Source organism: Bidens hawaiensis, unplaced genomic scaffold (assembly GCF_021521415.1).
Source record: "Bidens hawaiensis isolate Kalapana, Puna unplaced genomic scaffold, B.hawaiensis_p1.1 tig00000760_1, whole genome shotgun sequence".
Taxonomy (NCBI): domain Eukaryota; kingdom Viridiplantae; phylum Streptophyta; class Magnoliopsida; order Asterales; family Asteraceae; genus Bidens; species Bidens hawaiensis.
This window is the reverse complement of record NW_027491043.1, coordinates 3,791,106-3,811,913: the sequence shown is the minus strand read 5'-3', so window position 1 is coordinate 3,811,913 and position 20,808 is coordinate 3,791,106. Positions and strand designations below refer to the sequence as shown.

Below are 20,808 nucleotides of genomic sequence, written 5' to 3'. Positions count from 1 at the left end.
TTGAGAATAGATAGGAGGCATCATAATCTCTGAGTTGTTGCCCACTTAAATTTTGAGGCTAAATTGAACTTAACTCGTATCACAGAAACGATGAAAACCATCTTAAGTTATTTACCTGCTTACAACCTGTTTCCTTATGTCATAATACAGCTAAACACGGATCTATGTGACAGTCACGTAGTTAGTATGATTCCTGTTCGGATCTTTTCTAAAACGTAGTAGTCCCTATCGAGACTGAAATTTGATCCCTTGTACTTTAATTCTTTAAATTTTTTAAAGTTTTTCGTACTTAGGTAGTTTATGATTTTATAACTGGTTACTTGGACTTGATCGTGTTATTTAATTCTTAAAGGAAACCTTTAAAAGTTAAATGCAAAATGTTCAAATTTTAAGGGTTGATTTTGTAAATATAAGCGATGTTGTTGAACATGCGAACTTGTGAATAACTTCGCCTAGGCGAAGTTATCCGTAACTTCGCCTGTAGCTGGTGGTTCTGGTGGTGATGATGTGGTGTTGGTTGATGATGAGAATATAGGTGATGACGTGATTGATGCGTTGAAAGAACTAGATGATGATATGTTCAGCGATGATATATTGTTTGATGAGGATGTGCTGCCGAGTGATGTGATTGAGAAGATCGGTGAGCAGATTGAGATTGAGAATGAGATTGAGGAAGGAGAGATAGTAGAGGAAAATGTCGAACATGACATTCCAGAGGTTGAGAAGGCCGATATGGGTGATCAGACGGCAGTTGAAGATACTGAATGGGAAGAGCAGCCGAGGTGGAAGGAAGGATATGCTCAATGGTTCGTCAAAACGAAGAAACCGGCAGTCCCTACCATGTTCAAAAAGAGTTACAATATTAAGGGCTATGCGGAAGCAAAGAAAGGGATTATATGCTGGATTTATGATGAGCAGTTGCGGCTCTTCGTGATTAAACGATATGATGGAGTTCAGTACCTTAGAAGAATGTTGAGATCGTTAAACACACTGCCTGAGTGTGAGGTTAAAGACTTAGCCAGATTGGGGTTGATCAATCGAAGTGACGATAATATGGCTAGAGTCATAGGGAAAATCGTATGGAAAGAGAGCATAAAGGAAAAGAAGTTTGAGCTGTTGAAACCACAGAAAGGGAAACTTGTTGAAGACAAGGATAGAGGTTTGAGAGCTGATGGAAAGCCTTGGATGGTTATGAAGTATAAACCAATCCGGTGCCTTAAAGAAGTACCGATGAAGCTTATGCCCAAGGATGTGCTCAAAGACCTAAAGTGGTGGTTCGTTGATTGTGAGACAGCGGAGGCAGTGATGGAAGATGAGGATGAACAAGAGATTCTTAGAGTTTACGATCCGATGCATCTTGTTAACTTATCGCAAGCTGATCTGAAGATGCTTAACGAGAAGAAAATCTTTTATATTCCAGCTTGGAAGGACGAAGCAAGAAAGTATCAACGAGTTGTGTCGGTGTGTGTTAGAGAAGGAGTGCACGCGTGAAGATACAGGATTACAAGACAGATGCTGAAAGATCAAGATATGAAGCTACTGCCAAGGGGGAGTCTGTTGGTGCATAAATGTCAGTAGTTCATAGTCTAGTGTCTGTAATCGAGTCTGTAATGTTATTTATGTTTTTGTTCAAGCGAAGTTGTCAACAAGTTCGCCTAGGCGAACTTGTTGAACAAGCGAAGTTATGGACAACTTCGCCTGAGGCGAAGTTGTCGTGTATTTATATTAGATGTTACGGCTTGTTTAAGTGAGATCGGTTTAGGTTGTTCGAGTGTTCGGTTGTTTGGTTATTCAGCTGTAACGTGTCAGTAACTGTGATATTCGTCACGTGTGTTTGAGCTAATATATAACGTGTGTTTGACGTGTGTTCGTGTGATTTGTGTTCTATATCCGTAACGATCTACACAGGGATTCCGCACCTGTGTATATCGAGATATCTCGTGAGATCCATCCAGGGAACCTACAAATATGATTCCATGTTGTGATCTTTCTGACAAAAATATTATTATAACTAGACAATTTAGTAAATATTACTAATATATGACATTAATTTCATCTTTACTCCTATCTTATTTTTATTTTTTATTTTATGTTTCAACTTCAAAATATTATGTATATATTTTCATAATTTTAAAATATATGAAAATGCTAAAAAGATTTTAAGTTTTTATTGTGGTCGTGCATATTTTATTAAATCTTTTCTTATTCAAAATCATGTTTTTTGTTGTCAAGGTCGTTCATGCACAGTTGGTTGGACCTGGGACTTAAACAAATCATTTAATAGTTAAGGGATTAAAATTTGCATTATATGAAAAGTCAAGATAAAATAAATATTTTAGAGTTATTCTGCAAATACTTCAAACCAAGGGCACATTTTAAAAAAGAAAATTCTTCTTCGACCCTCGAGAGGCTCGGTGAACGAATCAAGTCTACTTGGATGCAGAAAATGAAGTTGCATATGATGAAGCGCTTAAAAGAAAACGAGAACAAGAAAGCTGGTTGTTGAACCTAAAAACGAACTGATTATGTCTGAAGACAAGGAAAGAAACAAGTCGGCTCAAGAAAGTTAACAAAAGAAAATTAGATGTCTTGCCTCCCACATCTGATGTTTCTAAAATTTTCTATTGCCAATCATAAGATTTAAATTCAACTTTACTACAACAGAAAATAAAGAATCGATATCATTAAGTCTAGTTATCGCAGAACACATTTTTCCCTTATGTTTTGGGCTTTAAGCGACAACTTTGGCCATGGGATTACTTAAGTGAGATTGCTTAATTGTGTGAAATCTATTTTTTGCGACTACCTGATTAATGCAAGCATTGTAGCGTGTGAATACTTGGTCAATGAGAGAAGTTTTGTAGGCTCTGTACTTTAGATACAACGATTACTTTGAAGTTCTAATATAGAATGTAAAATGACAACGATTACTTCACCCTCATGAAGTTGCAGACGATAATCGGATGCAGAGTGAAATATTAAGAGACAGTTGAGTTATAGATACACTTTACCTACTATGAGGTGGTGCGTATACATAGTAATGCTTTCAATTCAATGTTTGTTTTTTTAAGACATTCAACGATTATAAGAAAGGAAACATTTTCGGCTTATAACCGTGATGTTGGTATGATGTTTTTCTATGAAATAAAGGTAATGCTTTTATAAGTATTTGCATTGTTAAATCTTGGTATGATGATGTTCGGATAAACCAAAAGAGGCAAGTTTTGGTAATGAATGATTTGGTATGGGATTTCTTTGTGGCTTGCTACTTTAACTATTACTAGGGTATGTTATGGGAATGAAAGTCACTCATTCATCAATGATAGTATCGAGATGAGTGCGGATGAGTAAGCCACTAGGTCATAATGATCTCGTGGTATGTGCATGTTAAGAGGCGGTGTGCCAATCCAAGATATTGTAAGCAATGGACTTGTGATATATGAAAGGAATAATTTCTTTAAATGTCACGTAGTTGTATAATGCTTTCATGGTTGATGTAATGCTATGATTCATGAATTTTAAAGAACTCAGTCAACTATGCTTGCTTTTAGTATGCATGCCGGGTTTCCTGGTTGTAATGGTAAAACATGGGAATAACCAGCACTAATAAAAGACTACGTGGTTGATGGCAGATATCTTGACGTTAATCTTTTCATTAAGTTAATGGACTTTGTAGTTTGCATATGGATTTAGCACATTTTATATGAATGATGGTCAAGCTTGGAGCGATTATGCTACATGTCATTTTAAGTTTCTTAAGTTTTTTGAATTATATTGCATTTGTAAACATAAACGTAGAGACCTACTAGTCCAGGGCTTTTTAATTTGTATAACACAAAACACTTACGAAACTTTCCTAAAAACACCTGAACAACTCAAAGCTATGGTTTGTAGACACAACGTAGCCTACAATATCAAGATGAAATAAAACATGAAAGATTGAATAAAATTGTAATACAAGATGACATGGGTTATAGATCCATGAATCAACTTCCTTTGTAGTTGATAATCTTCACCCTCATGAAGTTGTAGACGATAATCGGATGCAGAGTGAGTGGAGTAGTCAGGTTTTCTCTCAAATAGTGGTCTCTGCTCCTGACTAAATGTGCTGAATTATGTAAAACATGTTTATGGAAGATGTACGACACTACAAAAGCGTGCATGCAAATGTATTGTGGTACACAACCCATAAATTTGCCTTTTTGCATATTTCGTTTTGTCGCACGTTGTTAAATGGAGGCAAGATGACATTGCAAGATATAAAATTTAATACCAAGTAAATTCGCTTGTATAGTGTCTCAAGGTATGCCCAACTATTAGCACGGGAATCTAAAGTCCACAAGGCTTCCACGCATGTTTGCTAACAATTTTCATTTATGCTTAAGCTAGCTCGTCCTTAATGGTAGCCCAAGGGTCTCCTCCTTAAGCCAAAAACTACAAAAAAAACGTTATACTACCCAAAAAAAACACCACAAACATGTGTGCCACATTGTCAATCGTTGAAACGGTCTGCTGAAACATAAAAAAAAATAGTCACCTAAAATCTTAAAAAAAAAACGTAGTTTAGCAAAAACATAAATAAATATATAAAAATAAATTAAAAAATAACAAAATTTGACCTTCTTGTGGAAATGGATTGAAAAGCTTTCAAGCTCTAGGGCAAAAGACAATGGGCTATGTCCTAGTGGTATTCGAGAGTGTGTGGGCTTATTTATTTATTTATTTATTTTGCCAAAATGGCAGGGCTCGAGCATGAAAAGGAGGTAGTGGAGTATTTCTCAAGTGCAAATGTTGTGCGGGCTAAACTTTCTTGGTAGAGTTTTACTATTTTCAAAAGGGTCAACTCCTATTTTGAAGTAACTCCTTGAACCAGCCCTGCATATCCCAACCAACCATTTGAACATTACTAATTTGTTGCTAGCGAAAAGAACATCCATTTCATATGTGAAAGGGAAGAAGATGCAACAAAAATAACCACCCATATTATAAATAAAACAAAATAGTTAGAAACAGTTACCTAATTCAGCTTTGTGGAATGGGTTTGATATAGGATATTTTTTGCTTGCAAAAACAAGACACCAATGAATAAATTGTGCATGCAAGCGAATGAAGCTGACTTAGGGAACTGAGCAAGGATAATATTCTTGTGTTAACACACGTTCTTGATTACAATTCATAAGAATTAACGAGTATGAGAACACATAAACATTTAGCATTTTTAGATATTTCATGTAACAGCAATTTATATTTAATATTGGACAAAATAACTCAAATTGCTAAATATTAGAAGCCAACAGGCCTTTATATTACGCACTTAATAACTGTAAAGGCATTATTAGTTATTTACACAAAAGTTTTGTATGCAACTAGTCGTGACCTATCTTTCTTGGCAATTGCCCAAGTGCAATTTGTCACTTTTAATATAACAAAGTTGAATACTAGGTTTTTAAAGAACCTATCATAGTTGAAAGCTGAGCGCAAGTTGAAATATAGTATCGTCATTTGAAAAACATTACTAAATCCAATAATAGGTGAAAGTTTATTTAATTTGACAGAAATAATTCAACTAGACCATGATCTCTAACCATCCTCTTTCGTGATTCACTACAAGAAAACTGCGTATTAGTGGTGACACATGTCGCCGCTAATAGCTACCAAAATCGCCGCTAATAGCTTGTTGCTAATAGTCACAAGTCGCCGCTAATAAGTCACGGTTGCCGCTAATACTTTGTCGCCGCTAATAAGTTGTCACCGCTAATAATATATTTCGCCGCTAATATACAGGGTTTTAGCCGCGACATGTGTCGCCGCTAATAGTCACATGTCGCCGCTAATAGTAGCAGGCATGCTGTCCAGCACTGCTCTATTTTCGGTTCCTTTCCTGACCCGTTCTCCTGCATTTCATGATAATTTCCAGATTTTCAAAACAACACAAATCCAAAAAATTTCATACGCATATATATCATAAACATAAAACATCGTCTATTAAGATAAAACACGAAAACAACCGTATTAAACATAACAATCGTCTAGATAAACATGTCCAAAATACTCTCACTCTTCCTCATCCATGTCGTCTTGGTCGAATAGGTCATCATGATTCCTTGATACCTTGTTCGATGAGGACGAAGCATTATGTTGTGACATACGAGCTAGAAACTCCGGGTCGCCAAAAATTCGATCTAGTTGAGCCTATAAGTAAAAAGAATAATTAATTACTAACATGTATGGGTCAAAATTACCTAAACCAAATTACCAAAATAATATATATATATATATATATATATATATATATATATATATATATATATATATATATATTTACTGGTGTAAAGAATGGCTGTGGTGTCGGCTCCTTATCATATTGATCCGCGACTCTCGAAGATGCGGCTATAGAAGGTTTAGGCCCGATACCTCTCGTACACCCGCGTAGATGACCCAACACCTTTTCAAATATTCCTACCTCATTTGAAATCGGCTCATCAGTTTCTTCAAATTCGCCTTCGCTATTAGGCTCAGTTTGCTCCTTGATCTCTCTCCTTAATTCATTCTATATTTTATAACAACACAAAATATGATTAATATATTTGAAAAATATACTTTAATAAATATATGTGAAAAATATACTTTAATAAATACATACGTATTGACGCTCCGCCACCTCACTATCAAAAGTGCCATCCCGTCGACAATGAGCTTTCTTAAAAACTTGGAGCTCGTTCAGGCGCCGTATAACATTAAATATTAATATGCAGACAATAAATATATATATATATAATTTTTGTATGTGTGTGTAAAAATATAAATCATTACATTTTTGTAGCCATAGCTGCTATAGGATGCCGTCTCCCCCTGTTTGTGTATTGCTGCTTTTGTCGGTTTGCTGTGTTGACTGACGACCAGTTTTCATGTGACATGGTCTGGAAAAGGTAGATAGATTTCTTCCAGTTTTCTTCACTCATCTCCGTGGGGGGTTTGCTCTTTGTTAAGTCTATATTAGCCTTTCCACCCACAGCCGTATAATGGCCTTTTGCTTTGCTTTTTCGATCTCTATATCGCTTTGAGATCACAAAGTCAATGCCACCCTTTAACAGATTTTTTTGTGGATCTTGCTCTATCTCTTGTAAATTGAAGTATCGCTAGAAGCAATTAAAAGAAATTAGTTAATTAAATAAAAGACAAATAATTAAGTGAAGAATATTCAAATTAACAAATCACTTACACCAAGATGCTGGAACAAAGCATTTTTCTCCGCTTCAGACACATTCGCCCAACTTTCCTTGTCAAAGGCGATGTTCCTCCCCATGTATATTCCCACTTCACGAATAAACATGTCGGCAACCTCACCAATTGGAATGAATGTAGCACTCCTGTCAAATATGAGGGACAAAGGCCCCCATTTTTCTTGTATGCAGCTGCCAATTTCTTATTTTTGGCAGGACCTCGTCCCTTACGTCGAGGAGGTAAAGCTACAAATACAATTAAAATTTATTGGTCACAACATGTATAAATATAACAATATATGTATTTATAATAAATGAATAAAATATAGTAAATAAATAAATTATAGTAACCCTTACCATCCTCCTCGTGAACACCTCGCAGAAAACCACCTGGAGGTGGCAGATCCTCGGCACCATCGCCGCCATGTCCTCGAGGCATGACGTCCGCCATGATCTGAAAAGTTATAAGATATGCAATACAAATATATAATACGATTCAAGTTTTCTATTGCTACATAAAAATACAAAGTTTTCTTATAACCACATACAAATACAAATTACAACTATTATTTTAATCAAACTCTCCCTCGAATTCTTCAGTGTCTGCCTCCGATCCCTTCGTGTCGTACTCAAAATCATCCTTGTCATTATCACTCTCGTCATCAGACAATGTATTAGCGGTAACCGTTGGTGGATTAACTTCAGTTGACTTCTCACCCACAGTGACATGAGAAGACGTGTTTAACAAGTATTGAGTAAAGGCAATGGAAAGTAAACAATTAGATGAAGAATTGTTATGAACAACGTCAAGATCTTCTACTAAGTCATTGTCAACATTTTTAGCATTTTCAACGCGGCCATCGTTTAATGTAGGTGGATCCCAAATTTTTCGATGATTAACATTCTCGACAACCCATCGGTGGTTATTATTTTGGTTTCCTCGACAAGGTTCTTGAATGTAAAACACTTGTTTGACTTGTGAAGCAAATATGAGTTGATCTTCTTTGTCCTATTCGTGCTCTATGTTGATACTGGTGATATTATTATCATGTCTAACACCCCTTCAAGTATCATACCACTTGCACCGAAATAGGACAGTTGAATACCCATTTCCATAACACAACTCAATGATCTCTTCTACTTGGCCATAGTATTTCTCATGGTTCACTCCTCCTGCTAGAACCCCGGAGTTTTGCGTTGTTCGTTCTACGTCATGACCACGCACTATAAACCGAACACCGTTGACTATGCAAGCACTGTAAGTAAGGCATTTATTTCCGCATCCATTGACAGAGCATACAACTCTGGGTGGAATTCAGGAGAATTTTGTACTTTCATTGAATATAACTAACAAATATTGAATAATGCATTACTTCATCAGGTAAATGCATAACTAAATGAAAAGGGAAATACCTAATAGATTATATGGTTTACCTTCTCGAGAAACCACTTTGGAAATTTAGTTTTAACGTCATTTTGGGGATGTTCATATCTGAATTCACTAAGTCGATGACAAAAATATAGACCCAATAAGGAAAGAGAAAATACTTATTTGATTATAAAAAGTTAAAGAGATGAGTGCTAACTTCATATAGTCCCTAACTTCTTGACAGCTATCGAGGACAAACCATTCGAAATTGACCTTCTCATTGATAGTAAGATATTTGATCTTCTTTGCGCTAGCCCGGCGACATTTAGACTCAAACACCCACAACTTAGTTTTTTTGACAACGGCATCTTCGTTTCTGTCGGGGCGATTGAACCGAGTTTGAACATCTCGAAGATACATCGAACAAAATGATTGAGCCTCTTCAGCAACATAACCTTCAGCTATAGAACCTTCTGGCCTTGCCTTGTTTCTAACATAATGTTTTAGTTTTTTCATATACCTTTCAAATGGATACATCCATCTCATACAGACTGGACCTCCACGAAGTGCTTCATCTGGTAAATGCAAAACTAAATGAACCATAATGTCAAAAAACGCCGGAGGATATGTCAACCTAACTTGCATAATATCAAAAGAATGGCTTTCTTTGCTTTCTTCATATCATCTACCAATAGTGTTCTTGAACAAAGCTGCTTAAAGAACGTGTAAAGGTCTACTATAGGCGTATAAATATCTTTGGTCAAAAACCCTCGAAAACCAATCAGTAACAAGCGTTGCATGAGAATATGACAATCATGAGATTTCAACCCAGTAATGTTAGAGTTGTTATCTGTGACTCTCTTGCTCATATTAGATCCAAACCCATCCGGCAGTTTAACATCTTTTATAAATTGACAGAAAAGCTTTCGATCACCGACCTTTATGAGTATTTTGGGTGGGGCCTATAAAACTTGTTACCCTTTCGTTCCAAACATTGTGTTCTTCGAATATTTAGATTTTTCAACTTGACTCGCGCATTTGCCGTGTCTTTGGTTTTAAGTTGTGCTTCAGCTGGAGAGAGGACCAATACTCAAGTTCAAAAAATATGCTTCATTTGTTCCAGTTCAAATCGAAATCCTCTCGCTTTATCTTAACACCTCCATAATCGGGATGCTTGCCCGGTACACGATAGAGTAGATGACTGAGTTGATCTTCTATGTCAGCAGCACTAAATTGTTTCGGGGGATCTTGTCTCGGGCTCACCGTTAAAGTCCAAACTTTTTCTCCACGCATGGTTAGCATGCAAGAATCAGCGGTGACTGACATATACGACTTTATTTGTTACATGCATTGAAGGAGTGTCTTCATTACAAGTCGGGCATGCCTTGTAGCCCTGCCCGCTCCAACCAAGATAGACTACTACGAGCTGGAAAGTCATTTACGATCCATAATAGCACCGCCTTCATTGTGAAGAATGTGTTTGTCGCCGCGTCTTTAGTACGTACGCCTTCTTGCCACAAATGCTTAAGCTCACACACCAAGGGCTTAAGGAAAACGTCCATGTCCTTTCCGGGTGATTTAGGGCCAGGAATTAGCAAGAATAACATGAATGAGGACTCTTTCATGCATAGCCATGGAGGCAAATAGTATGTGGTGGGTACAACTGGCTACGTGCTATGAGCCAAAGACATGTTACCAAGTGGATTGAAATTGTTAGTTGCAAGCCCTAGGCGAACATTTTGAGGTTCCCTAGAGAAAATAAGGTACTTTTTATCAAATTCTTTCCATGAAGATCCATCGACAGGATGACGCATCATACCATCTTCTGATCGTCCGGTACTGTGCCATATCATTTCTTTTGCCGTGTTCCTCGAACAATACAAACGTCTTAGTCTGGGGTCAAAGGAAACTATCGTAACACCTTGTGAGGTACCTTTTTACCCTTTGTTTTTGTATCAACCCACCGACTCTCGTTACAAACAGGACAATTCTGCAACGATTTGTATTCTGCCCAGAAGAGAGCACAGTCATTTTTGCACATATCTATCGACTCATACCCCATGCCAATCTTCTTTAATGTCTTTTTTCGCTTCATAATGAGAAGCGGGAATCTTGTTGCCTTCTGGATGTGAAGATTGCAATAGCTCGAAGAGCTCATCAAGCGAACTATTAGTCCATTTGTTTTTCACCTTTATATGCATAAGCTTTGTTAAAAAGTTTAGGGAAGAAAACTTGGCACAACCAGGATATAATTCTGACTGAGCTTCTTTTAACAACTCTTCAAAATCATCACGGACATCGCTACCGAGTCCCTATCATCAACGTTAGTATCCTCTTCCCTACGCTCATTCATAACGTCTTCGATAACGTCAGCCATATCGTTAGTTTGCGTAATCTCGTCTACAATCACAACTGGAGGAATTAAACTTTCGTCATGATATATCCACTCAGTATACGTCCGACAAAATCTATATGCACGTATATGACCTTTCATAGTTTTGTAAGGTATTACTAAAGAATTCTGACATTTTTAACACGCACATCTTACAAAGCCTCTGCTATCAACTTGCTTTTTGCACATCTCGATAAAAGACTGGAGTCCTTGCTGATACTCATTTGATCTAATGCTTGGATTAGGGTAATCCAATTTTTATTGGCGGACATGATCATACAACTGAAACATAATTTAGGGTTTCAGGCTACGGGAAAATATTGGAAGATTGTTTAGACGACCGATTGAGTATTTACAAGGGTAGGCTGCTAAACCCACCTTTTGAATACTTTATCTCATATATGAATATGTGTTATACGATTGTTTGTTTATGAAAAATTCGGCAGCTCCCAAGTATATATATATATATATATACCCGTGGAGCAAAAGGAAAATGACAACCGAATCTTTCTTAAATGAACAATCATATAATACACATTCACATGCTAAATGAGATAAAGCATTCAAAAGGCAGTCCCAAAACGAAGACAACCCAAAATTGATTTCTAAATCAATTTTGGGCGGGTATTCTAAGTTTGTGATGAGTAAAATGAGTGGCCCGCAGCATAAGATTCTCATGGTTCTTTGATAAGTTATGATTTACATGGTGGACTTTATAATAATTTCATTACACTAGTATATTTGAATATTAAAATAATAAGTAAACTTTGAATACTTGAATAATATTTAAATAATCGGCACCTTTGTTTATAAAATAATATTTGAATAATAAAATAATAATATTTGAATAATATTTAAATAATCATCACCGTTGTTTATAAACACAAATGGGTGTTCGTGGTCCGGTTTTGACGATTTCAAGATCAAACTGTGAACCAAACCATTAATCACAGTTTTTTATTATAAAAACCGAAACCGAACCAAACCGTTTTCGGTTTGGTTTCACGGTTTTTCAATTTGTAGTTTGCTTTTTTGATTAGAATTCAAAACTAAAAATATTTGTAACTAAAAGACATGTGCATTTTTTAGAAACATTTATATGTTGATTCAAATGATAGGTGAGATAAAAAAACGAATGATATCTAATTTTTATATTATAGTGCATTAATATACTTAAACATCCTACTTCACAATTGAAAAAAAGTGACTAATAATGTACTAATATAACTTTAATATTTTATCCCAACTAATATAGATCTAAATTCATTACAGTTCGGTCCGTTTTTTACAGCCGGTTTGCGAGATAAACCGTTTGCTACGGTTTCAAACCGAACCATGAAGACCCCTACTAATTAACACCAGATATCAGTCTAATTAACACCATTGTTCAAACACAAACATCAGTCCTAATTAACATGTTAAAATAAACCGATCAGTTCACTTTGCTATTTATAAAATAAAAAAATCAGCAATAAACCTAAAATTATAAACAAACAAAGATGAAAACATACATTTCCCGGGTGTCGGAGTGGTGGCCGGCAAGTGGTGGTAGCGTCGGAGTGGTGGACGGAGAGGTGGCTGGCGATTTTCCGGGTGTCAGAGTGGTGGCCGGCGGGGGGGGGGGGGGGGGCAGCGTCGGAGTGGGCACGGAGTGGTGGCCAGCAGCGGCGATTCCCGGCAAGTGATGGCTGGCAGTGGCGATTCCCGGCAAGTGGTGGCTGGAGACGACAATTGGGAGAGAAGAGAGATGTGTGAGAGCTGAAAAAGAGAGGGAAAGAAGATAGATATTCCCGGCAATGTTATAACACTTATTAGCGGCGACAACTTCGTATAAAACCCTAGCCTTGGATCAACACAACAATCAACGGCCCATATCCGTTAAGACGCGGATCAAGGGCGTCGTCGCTAATAAAGTCGCCGCTAATAAAGTCGCCGCTAATACGCTTTTTTTTGTAGTGATTGCCCATCTACATTTGTCAGTATTAATTTTCAAAAAGAGCGCTCCTTCGAAAAGACCATGGGACCTCGGCTTTGACCGGTCAGAAGCATGATCACCTGTTTGTTACTCTGTCCAAAATTTTATAAAATGTATATATTATAAAAAAATTGATATAGAAGCGTTTAAAAAGTATATAAAAATTGTTAAAGAATTGACCCATTGATCGTTAAAAGCTTGCAGTCTACCACATTGTGAATTAGGTTCTTGTCGCCCCCCATCCCAAGATTACTGATCCGCTAATGGTAGAGTGCCCAAGGATAATTTGACACCTGAATGAATGTATAATATTTTAGTTTAATTTGTTACACTTCGGTTTTGAGAAGTTAATATTATTGAGTCAAAAACTTTTTTTTTACTATATGCAGATAATGTGACTAAAAATTACAATTACTATAAATATATAGATTTGCATACTTAGTAGGAAAAATCAAGATAATGTTGGAACGGAAAAAAGAAAGAAACATTACAAAAGTTCATAAATTTAGCTTTAAGATTTATACTATTAAAATTTTTAAGTTAGTTCTCAGATTACCTTTACTTGAGCTTTGACTCTCAAAAGTCGAACCAAAACCAAGTATTAGGCTAGAACCTTTTAACAAAAAACTTTTTTGAATTTTAAAACATTCCAAATTAGTCCTTTGTTCTCAAGCTAACACGAAATCAAAATAACAACTTAAAACCTAGCTGACTTTTTACTAAAATAAAAGTCAATAGCACACTAATCTTTGATTTGTAGTCAAATGAACCTAACGCATTGAATTTTGAGACAAAATTACCCTTTCATACTTATATCAAATTGCCAATCTGGGGCTGCTACTGATTAAGTTTGACCAAAATTAATCTGCTGCAAATTAAGCCCAAATTGAATATGTTAACAATATGCTTGGTGCCTGAATTACCAATATACCTTTTTAAAGACCCTTACGTCCATTAACGCTCACTAGTTTACGTTTGTTAAGTTCGTTAGTTTACGTCCGTTAATATATTTTATATTAGCTTTAATAAAACCTTTACGTCCAACACATAATTTTTTAAATTACTTTAAACTGATTTTAGCTCAATTATGTACGTTCAACTATGTTCAATTATGTTCGGTTGTTATGTTCATGAACCATTTGTTTATACTATTAATGAATGAACACAAACAAAAAATTCCATTTTTTCACAGTCTAGGTGATACAAACAAAACTAGTTCGTTAACTATACGATCTTACTACTAGCACCCTTGCTCCATGTAATACCCATAATACCATAAGAAAATTCCAAAAGCAAGCATGACTGGTATATAAATAATAATAATAATAATCGAGCAATTATAAATTTCGTTTTCAAATTTGATACAATAATATCCATGTTTGACAATCATTATATTTCTTTCTTCGTTAAATCAGAACCCTACTTAAGATAAAAATAGCGATAACAAACCGCAAATGGGTCACAAAAATGAATCTTCCTACTCATAAAATTACCTAAATTAGCGACTAAATCAGCATGCTATTTTTACATATGAATTGAAAATTAAGGGAATACAAGAACATTTAACATTTTTACCTATATTTAACATTGGACAAAATAACTCAATTTGTTAAATATTGGAATCCAACTAGCCTTTATATTATTTAATAACCGTAATGGCATTATTAGTTATTGGCACAAGAGCTTTGTAAGCAACTAGTTATGACCTATCTTTCTTGGCAATTGCCAAAATGTGATTTGTCACTTATACATATATCAGAAGTTGAATACTAAGTTTAATTTAAAAGAACCCATCATAGTTGAAAGCCGAGCGCCAAGTTGAAATATGTTATCGTCATTTGAAAAACACTACTGAAGACAATATTTGGTGAAAGTTTATTTAATTTGAAAGAAATAATTCAACTTGGCCATGGTTTCCAACCATCCTCTTTCGTGACAGTTGCCCATCTACATTTGTCAATATTAATTTTCATTTATTTAGTACAAAATGTTTGCCATTTGTAAAACTAAAACGTTGAAAGTTTTTTTAAAAAAGTGACGGCTTATCTGAAATAAAAAGTGACGGACAAACATTCAATGTAAAACAAGTTAACGAAGGGGAAAATCATGAATAGAGCCTTTTATTTTTGACAAAACTAAAAAGTTGTAATAGACATTAGTTATTGACTGAAGATGAATTTTTTAATTCAACTAGACCCTGACCATGACCAACCTTTTTGGTGTGAACATGCAGGTGAAGGTTTCATTTGACTGAAATATTGAAATAATCAAAGATGGTGTGATATAACGTCGCATATTTTGCAGTATAAATAGAGTTGATGTGTTTAGCATTTGTCACACAACCTGAATTTTGAATACGTACCTCTCTGATCACAAAAGTCTTTCAATTAATTATGGAATCATCAGCAGCAGCGGAAACTCCGAAATCTCAGCTATCCTTGCCCTTGAGAACACGAATTGTACTATCGGCAATAGACCTTGCAATCGACCCACTTCTCCGGGATGACGGCACGGTGCCCCGCGGTCTTCTCAATCTCGTGGACTTTCAGATCCCGGCATTGTCCATACCCGTCAACGGTGTCAAGACACACGATGTCATGGTGGATCCAACTCGCAATCTCTGGTTCCGTGTATTTGTCCCCACGCAATACGCTGAAGAAGATCTCCCGGTGATGGTGTACTTTCACGGCGGTGGATATATTTTCCTCTCCCCGGATGTGGCGATATTAGACTATGTGGGCCGCAAGTTCGCGAGCGAATTGCGTGCCATTGTTGTTTCTGTCGACTACCGTCTTGCACCAGAGAACCGACACCCTTCCCAACATGACGATGGGTTTGATGTGCTGAAATTTCTGGACAATGAAGATAACCGGTCAAAATGGCTGCCGGAGAATGCCAGCATTTCACGGTGCTTTATCGTCGGTGATAGCGCTGGCGGACACCTAGCTCATCATGTGACTCTAAGAGCCTCCCAATTCAAATTCCAGCAACTCCAGGTACGACTTAACTATATATATGTAAACATATGCTACTGGATTCATGCATTATTATCCGTATATAAACATATCTAATTTCCTAGTTTGAAAAATCAACAACTTCGTATCTTTCTAATTGAAGCATCGTACACACGTAAGTTGTATTTTGTAAGAAATTAAGAAGAAATGAGTGATCTAAAATCCAACAACAAATACCACCCGCATGATTGCTGATGAACAGTATGATGGCTTGTAGGTAATTGGGCTAGTGGCGATCCAACCGTTTCTCGGCGGGGAGGAACGAACAGATTCTGAAATACGGATGGATGGATCAGTACCTCTCGTGACAATGAAGCGGACCAATTGGTTTTGGAACGCGTTCATGCCCCTAGGTGAACCCTTCAACCGAGACCATCCTATCATCAATGTTACCGGGCCCAATGCCGTGGACATATCCAAAATGGATTTTCCCGTGACAATGGTGGTCGCGGCTGGGTTTGATACCCTCCGGGACCGACATATAAGGTACTACCAGTGGCTCAAGAAGTCCGGGAAGGAAGCGTACTTGATTGACTACCCAAACACATTTCATGAGTTCTTTCTCTTCTCGGAGTTGCCAGAATCCGATCAACTTATGTTAGATATGAAGGACCTCATTAACAAGGTCTTAAATAAGGTATTGACGAAAAGCCTCCAAACACTAAATATTTTGTTTCTGTTAATTTGTTCATGTATTTCATAATATTCATTTCACATGCTCAATTATCCTTTGTATATTGCTTGCTTTCAGGTTTAGAAGATTTACATTGACATGGGGTTTATGAAAAGACTAATAATATTATGAACTTTTATTCATTTGTATGTTATTTCCTTTGATTATCTTTTCATTTTTTAAATAAACACAAGTAGCTTTTATGCTAAAATATTTGTAAATATGTAGTATCATATTTACCTTCTTCTTCTATGCATTTGAGTTAATGTATATTGTACGTAATTGAATTATAAACGCTCTTTAATCCTCCATTGTATTAGTATTATTTACATGCTGGTTTTTTATTTTGTTTTATTATGTTTTTTGGCATTCATATGTGTGTGTGAACAATCCAGCTTGAATACAAATAATTAAGAACGAATTCATTTATTATTCTGATTTTAAAAATATTAAAATCACAAGAAAATTGAATATATTTGATTTTATATATGTGTTGTAATTATTTCTAACTTCTATGTTCAAAAATTAAAACGTATATTCCAATAAATCAACTTGACGGGTTTTAATTCGCATAACTCAAAACACTTGGAAAACTAGGTTGTAAGCAACCAAACAACTCAAAGCTCATAAATTTGGTTTTTTGCATGTTTCTTTTGGATAGATTCCAGATAAGCTCCGTATGATTATACACATTTTGCAATACCTTTGATCCGCTTTGACTCTTGGCTAAAACCATCCAGTTATGCGAATATATAAACGGCACATTTAGTTATTTACTCCAACAAATTTGTTGAAACAACCGGTTAACATAATTGACAATATTTAGGATTTACGTATATATTTATATTACATATCATTATCACATGAATGTGTGCAACCGTAACATCCCGAGATTTCGTTTGATAAACTTTAAGTATTTAATTGAGGCAACTGATTTATATTAAATATAAAGAAAATAATGAGATTTGGTAGTTAAAGAGGGTAATGTGGAACTATCCTAATACTTTACTAATAATCAACCCCAACCTCATCTCCTTTGTTAGAACAAAAATGATTCCAAACATCATCGAATCTCAACTGCAAGGTTTGGTTTGGTTCGGTTCGGTTCGGTATAAGGTACTTGTCGACTAAAAAGCTTTATTAACAGTTTTGCATGGGACCACAAAGGATTGATAATCGAGGTGTGTGGAATATAGTAACGATGCTAATTTATTTACAAGACTAAACGGTTCGAGCACCCGTAACAAATTGAATTAGGGTTTCTCAAAAACTGAAGTAAGTTTTCCCATGTTATTAAGTAATCACATGCATGGTAGTAGTTGAATTGATATAGTTCATGCTATGTATTGTGTCAGACGGTATAGGTATCGCATAGATATATAGTTACCGCAAGGATATAGTTATAGCATAACACATTTTTCATCTAAGTTTTGGGGTTTAAGCGACAACTTTGGACGTGGGATTACTTTAACGAGTTTGCTTAATTATGCGAATCAATTGTTTTGCCGCTATCAGATTAATGTGAGCATTGTAGTGTGTGAATACTTGGTCAATGAGAGAATTTCGGTAGGCTCTATGCTTTAGATGAAGCGATTACTTTAAAGTTCTAATATAGAATGTAAATGACAAGATGAAGTAGTTACTACTATACAATGGTTTGAGTAGGGATGAAGATTAGTAGAATTAAAAGCTTGAACGCCAAATGAGTTCTAGACACAAACGCACAAACATATATACATATATATATGTGTGTGTGTGTGTGTGTGTGTTTGAGGCTATGTGTAGCGCCAATATTCTATATTGTTTTTAGGATTGTGTATGTCGTTCTAGTTTGCTTTTAGTCGATTTATTTCGCACTCGGTGCGTTTATTTTGTATGGTTAAGATGTAAACTTTGGAAAAATGGGAACCCTATGAAAGGTTCACTTAACCCATTTGGGTGGGGTCGGTTCTTGCTTCTTTTAACCGATTACAGGGTTGTTCACTATTTATATTATTGTTATATTGTTTTGTTCGATCGTATGATTTCACCCCACCCATCTCGATCGTTTATCAAGAACAAAGCTGTTCATTGTCGGATCTGGTTTCGGGATCTACAATTGGTATCAGAACTTTTGGCTCTACTAGTTGTAATTTTTGAGTCACAAGCTTGAGTCTTGATATTTTTTTGAGTGTTTGAGACGTGTGGTTTGTGTGAAAAAGTGAGTTGTGGGTTCACAAAAGAAAGTTCCAGTTTCTTTGGTTTTGGTTGTGAAAAGTTTGTGAAATTTCAGTGTTTGGGTGTACTTGTAAGTTCTTGGTTAGCGAAAAGATCTCTTGGAGCCTACTGAAATTTTTTGGTTCAATTCGGTTGGAAATTTTGTTTCAAGTCATTCCATTCCACTCAACCATTCCATTCCACTCCACTCCACCATTTCATTCCATTCCATTCGAGTCGAGCAACTTCCATTCGAACCAAACCATTCGTTGATTTTTTAACCGAGTGCATTAGTCACTGGAGACCTGGGTTTCTCCTCCTTCAACATGTGATTTTCAATCGTTTCATGCTTTGCAGCCTGCAGAAATGAAATCACATCATCCAACTTAAAGTTGGGAAAATTTTCCTTCTCTCTGATGAATTTGATTGCTATGTAACATTCACCAGATAAGGATGTGAGTAGTTTCTTGTTGAAATTAAAATCAGAGATCTGTAGATCTGTGGTTCTGATTTCATTCACTATAGCCATGAATCTTTGCAGTAAAGACTTCAATCTCTCACCATCCTTGAATTTGAACCTGTCAAGTTGTTGTTTCAATCGATCCTTCTTAATATCCCTTAACTCGACATTCCCTCAAACATTTCTACAACTGCATCATACATCGCTTTAGCATTAGTGTGATGATTCACACTGCTGAAAATCTCCCAAGAAAGTCCTAACTTCAGCATGGACATGGCTTTGTCCTTTCTCTTTTTCATCTGCCTTTCCACATTAGCATTGTTATTTGGGGTAAGAGAAGGAACATAGGGTCCATCTTTAATGGAGTTCCATAGTTTTGTATCATTGTAATTAACAGCGGCCTCAAACAACACTTTCCATTTGATGTAGTTCTCTTGACCGACTAGTCTCGGGATCTTATTAGTCGACACTTCTTGTTCATCCATGGCTTGACTTCTCTTCAGATCTGAACTCAGTCACGCACAAAAGCCTTTAAAGCTTCAAACTTTGATACTCAACCTTCTGTCTCGTGGCCTTCAGCAAGCTTACATAGCTCTGATACCACTTGTTAGGACCGGACCTAGCGCAAAACCTATAGAGGTTATCATGCTCGGATGTAAATCTTGCTCCGAAACTGAACTGTGCTCGAAGTCCTTGCTTTGATCACGTGACATTTTCTTATTGCATCCATGCTTGTCCCCATGTGCTCGATCATCCTGTGCTTGTAACACTTGGTTAAAACTTGTATGATCAAGCTATTTGCTCGATTGGCAATCCATGCTCGATAGAAGAATACTCTTGCTTGTTGAAGTGTAGCTTGCTTGAAGCCTTAACACTTAGAAGAATTAACCATTCAAGGTTCTGAAGACCTTGCTCGAAGTAGTAAAACCATGCTCGATCGTCTAGGCTTGCTCGAATTCCATACTTAGCCGTTTTCTGAGGAGGTTGAGAAGATTCCAATCTTCCTTATCATAAATCCGACCCAACATTTGATAAAGAAATATTGTAAATCCAAGTATGAGCCAATTAGGATTACTATTCAATAAAAACCCAACTCAAAATATTTAAAAGTGTATGAAATATGACCAGCACTAAAAAATACAACGTGGTTGAAGGCAGGTATCCCGAAGTCAATCTTTTCATTAAGTTAATAGACTTTGTAGTTTGCATATGGATTTAGCACTTTTTATACGAATGATGGTCAAGCTTGAAGTGACTATGCTACATGTCATTTTAAGTTTCTTAAGTTTTTTTGAATTATATTGCATTTGTAAATATAAACGCAGAGGCCTACTGGTCTCGGGCTTTTTAATTTGTACAACACAAAACACTTATGAAACTTTCCTAAAAACACCTGAACAACTCAAAGCTATGGTTCGTAGACACAAAGTAGCCTACAAAATCAAGATGAAATAAAACATGAATGATTGAATAAAATTAAAATACAAGATGAAATGGGTTATAGAT

The 20,808-nt window shown here is 36.1% G+C and overlaps 1 pseudogene; it reads left to right on the top strand.

Moving 5' to 3' along the window:
• The first annotated feature begins 15,352 nt into the window (after nucleotides 1-15,352).
• Nucleotides 15,353-16,730, top strand: LOC143533640 (putative carboxylesterase 18 pseudogene; annotated as a pseudogene).
• Nucleotides 16,731-20,808: the final 4,078 nt, after the last annotated feature.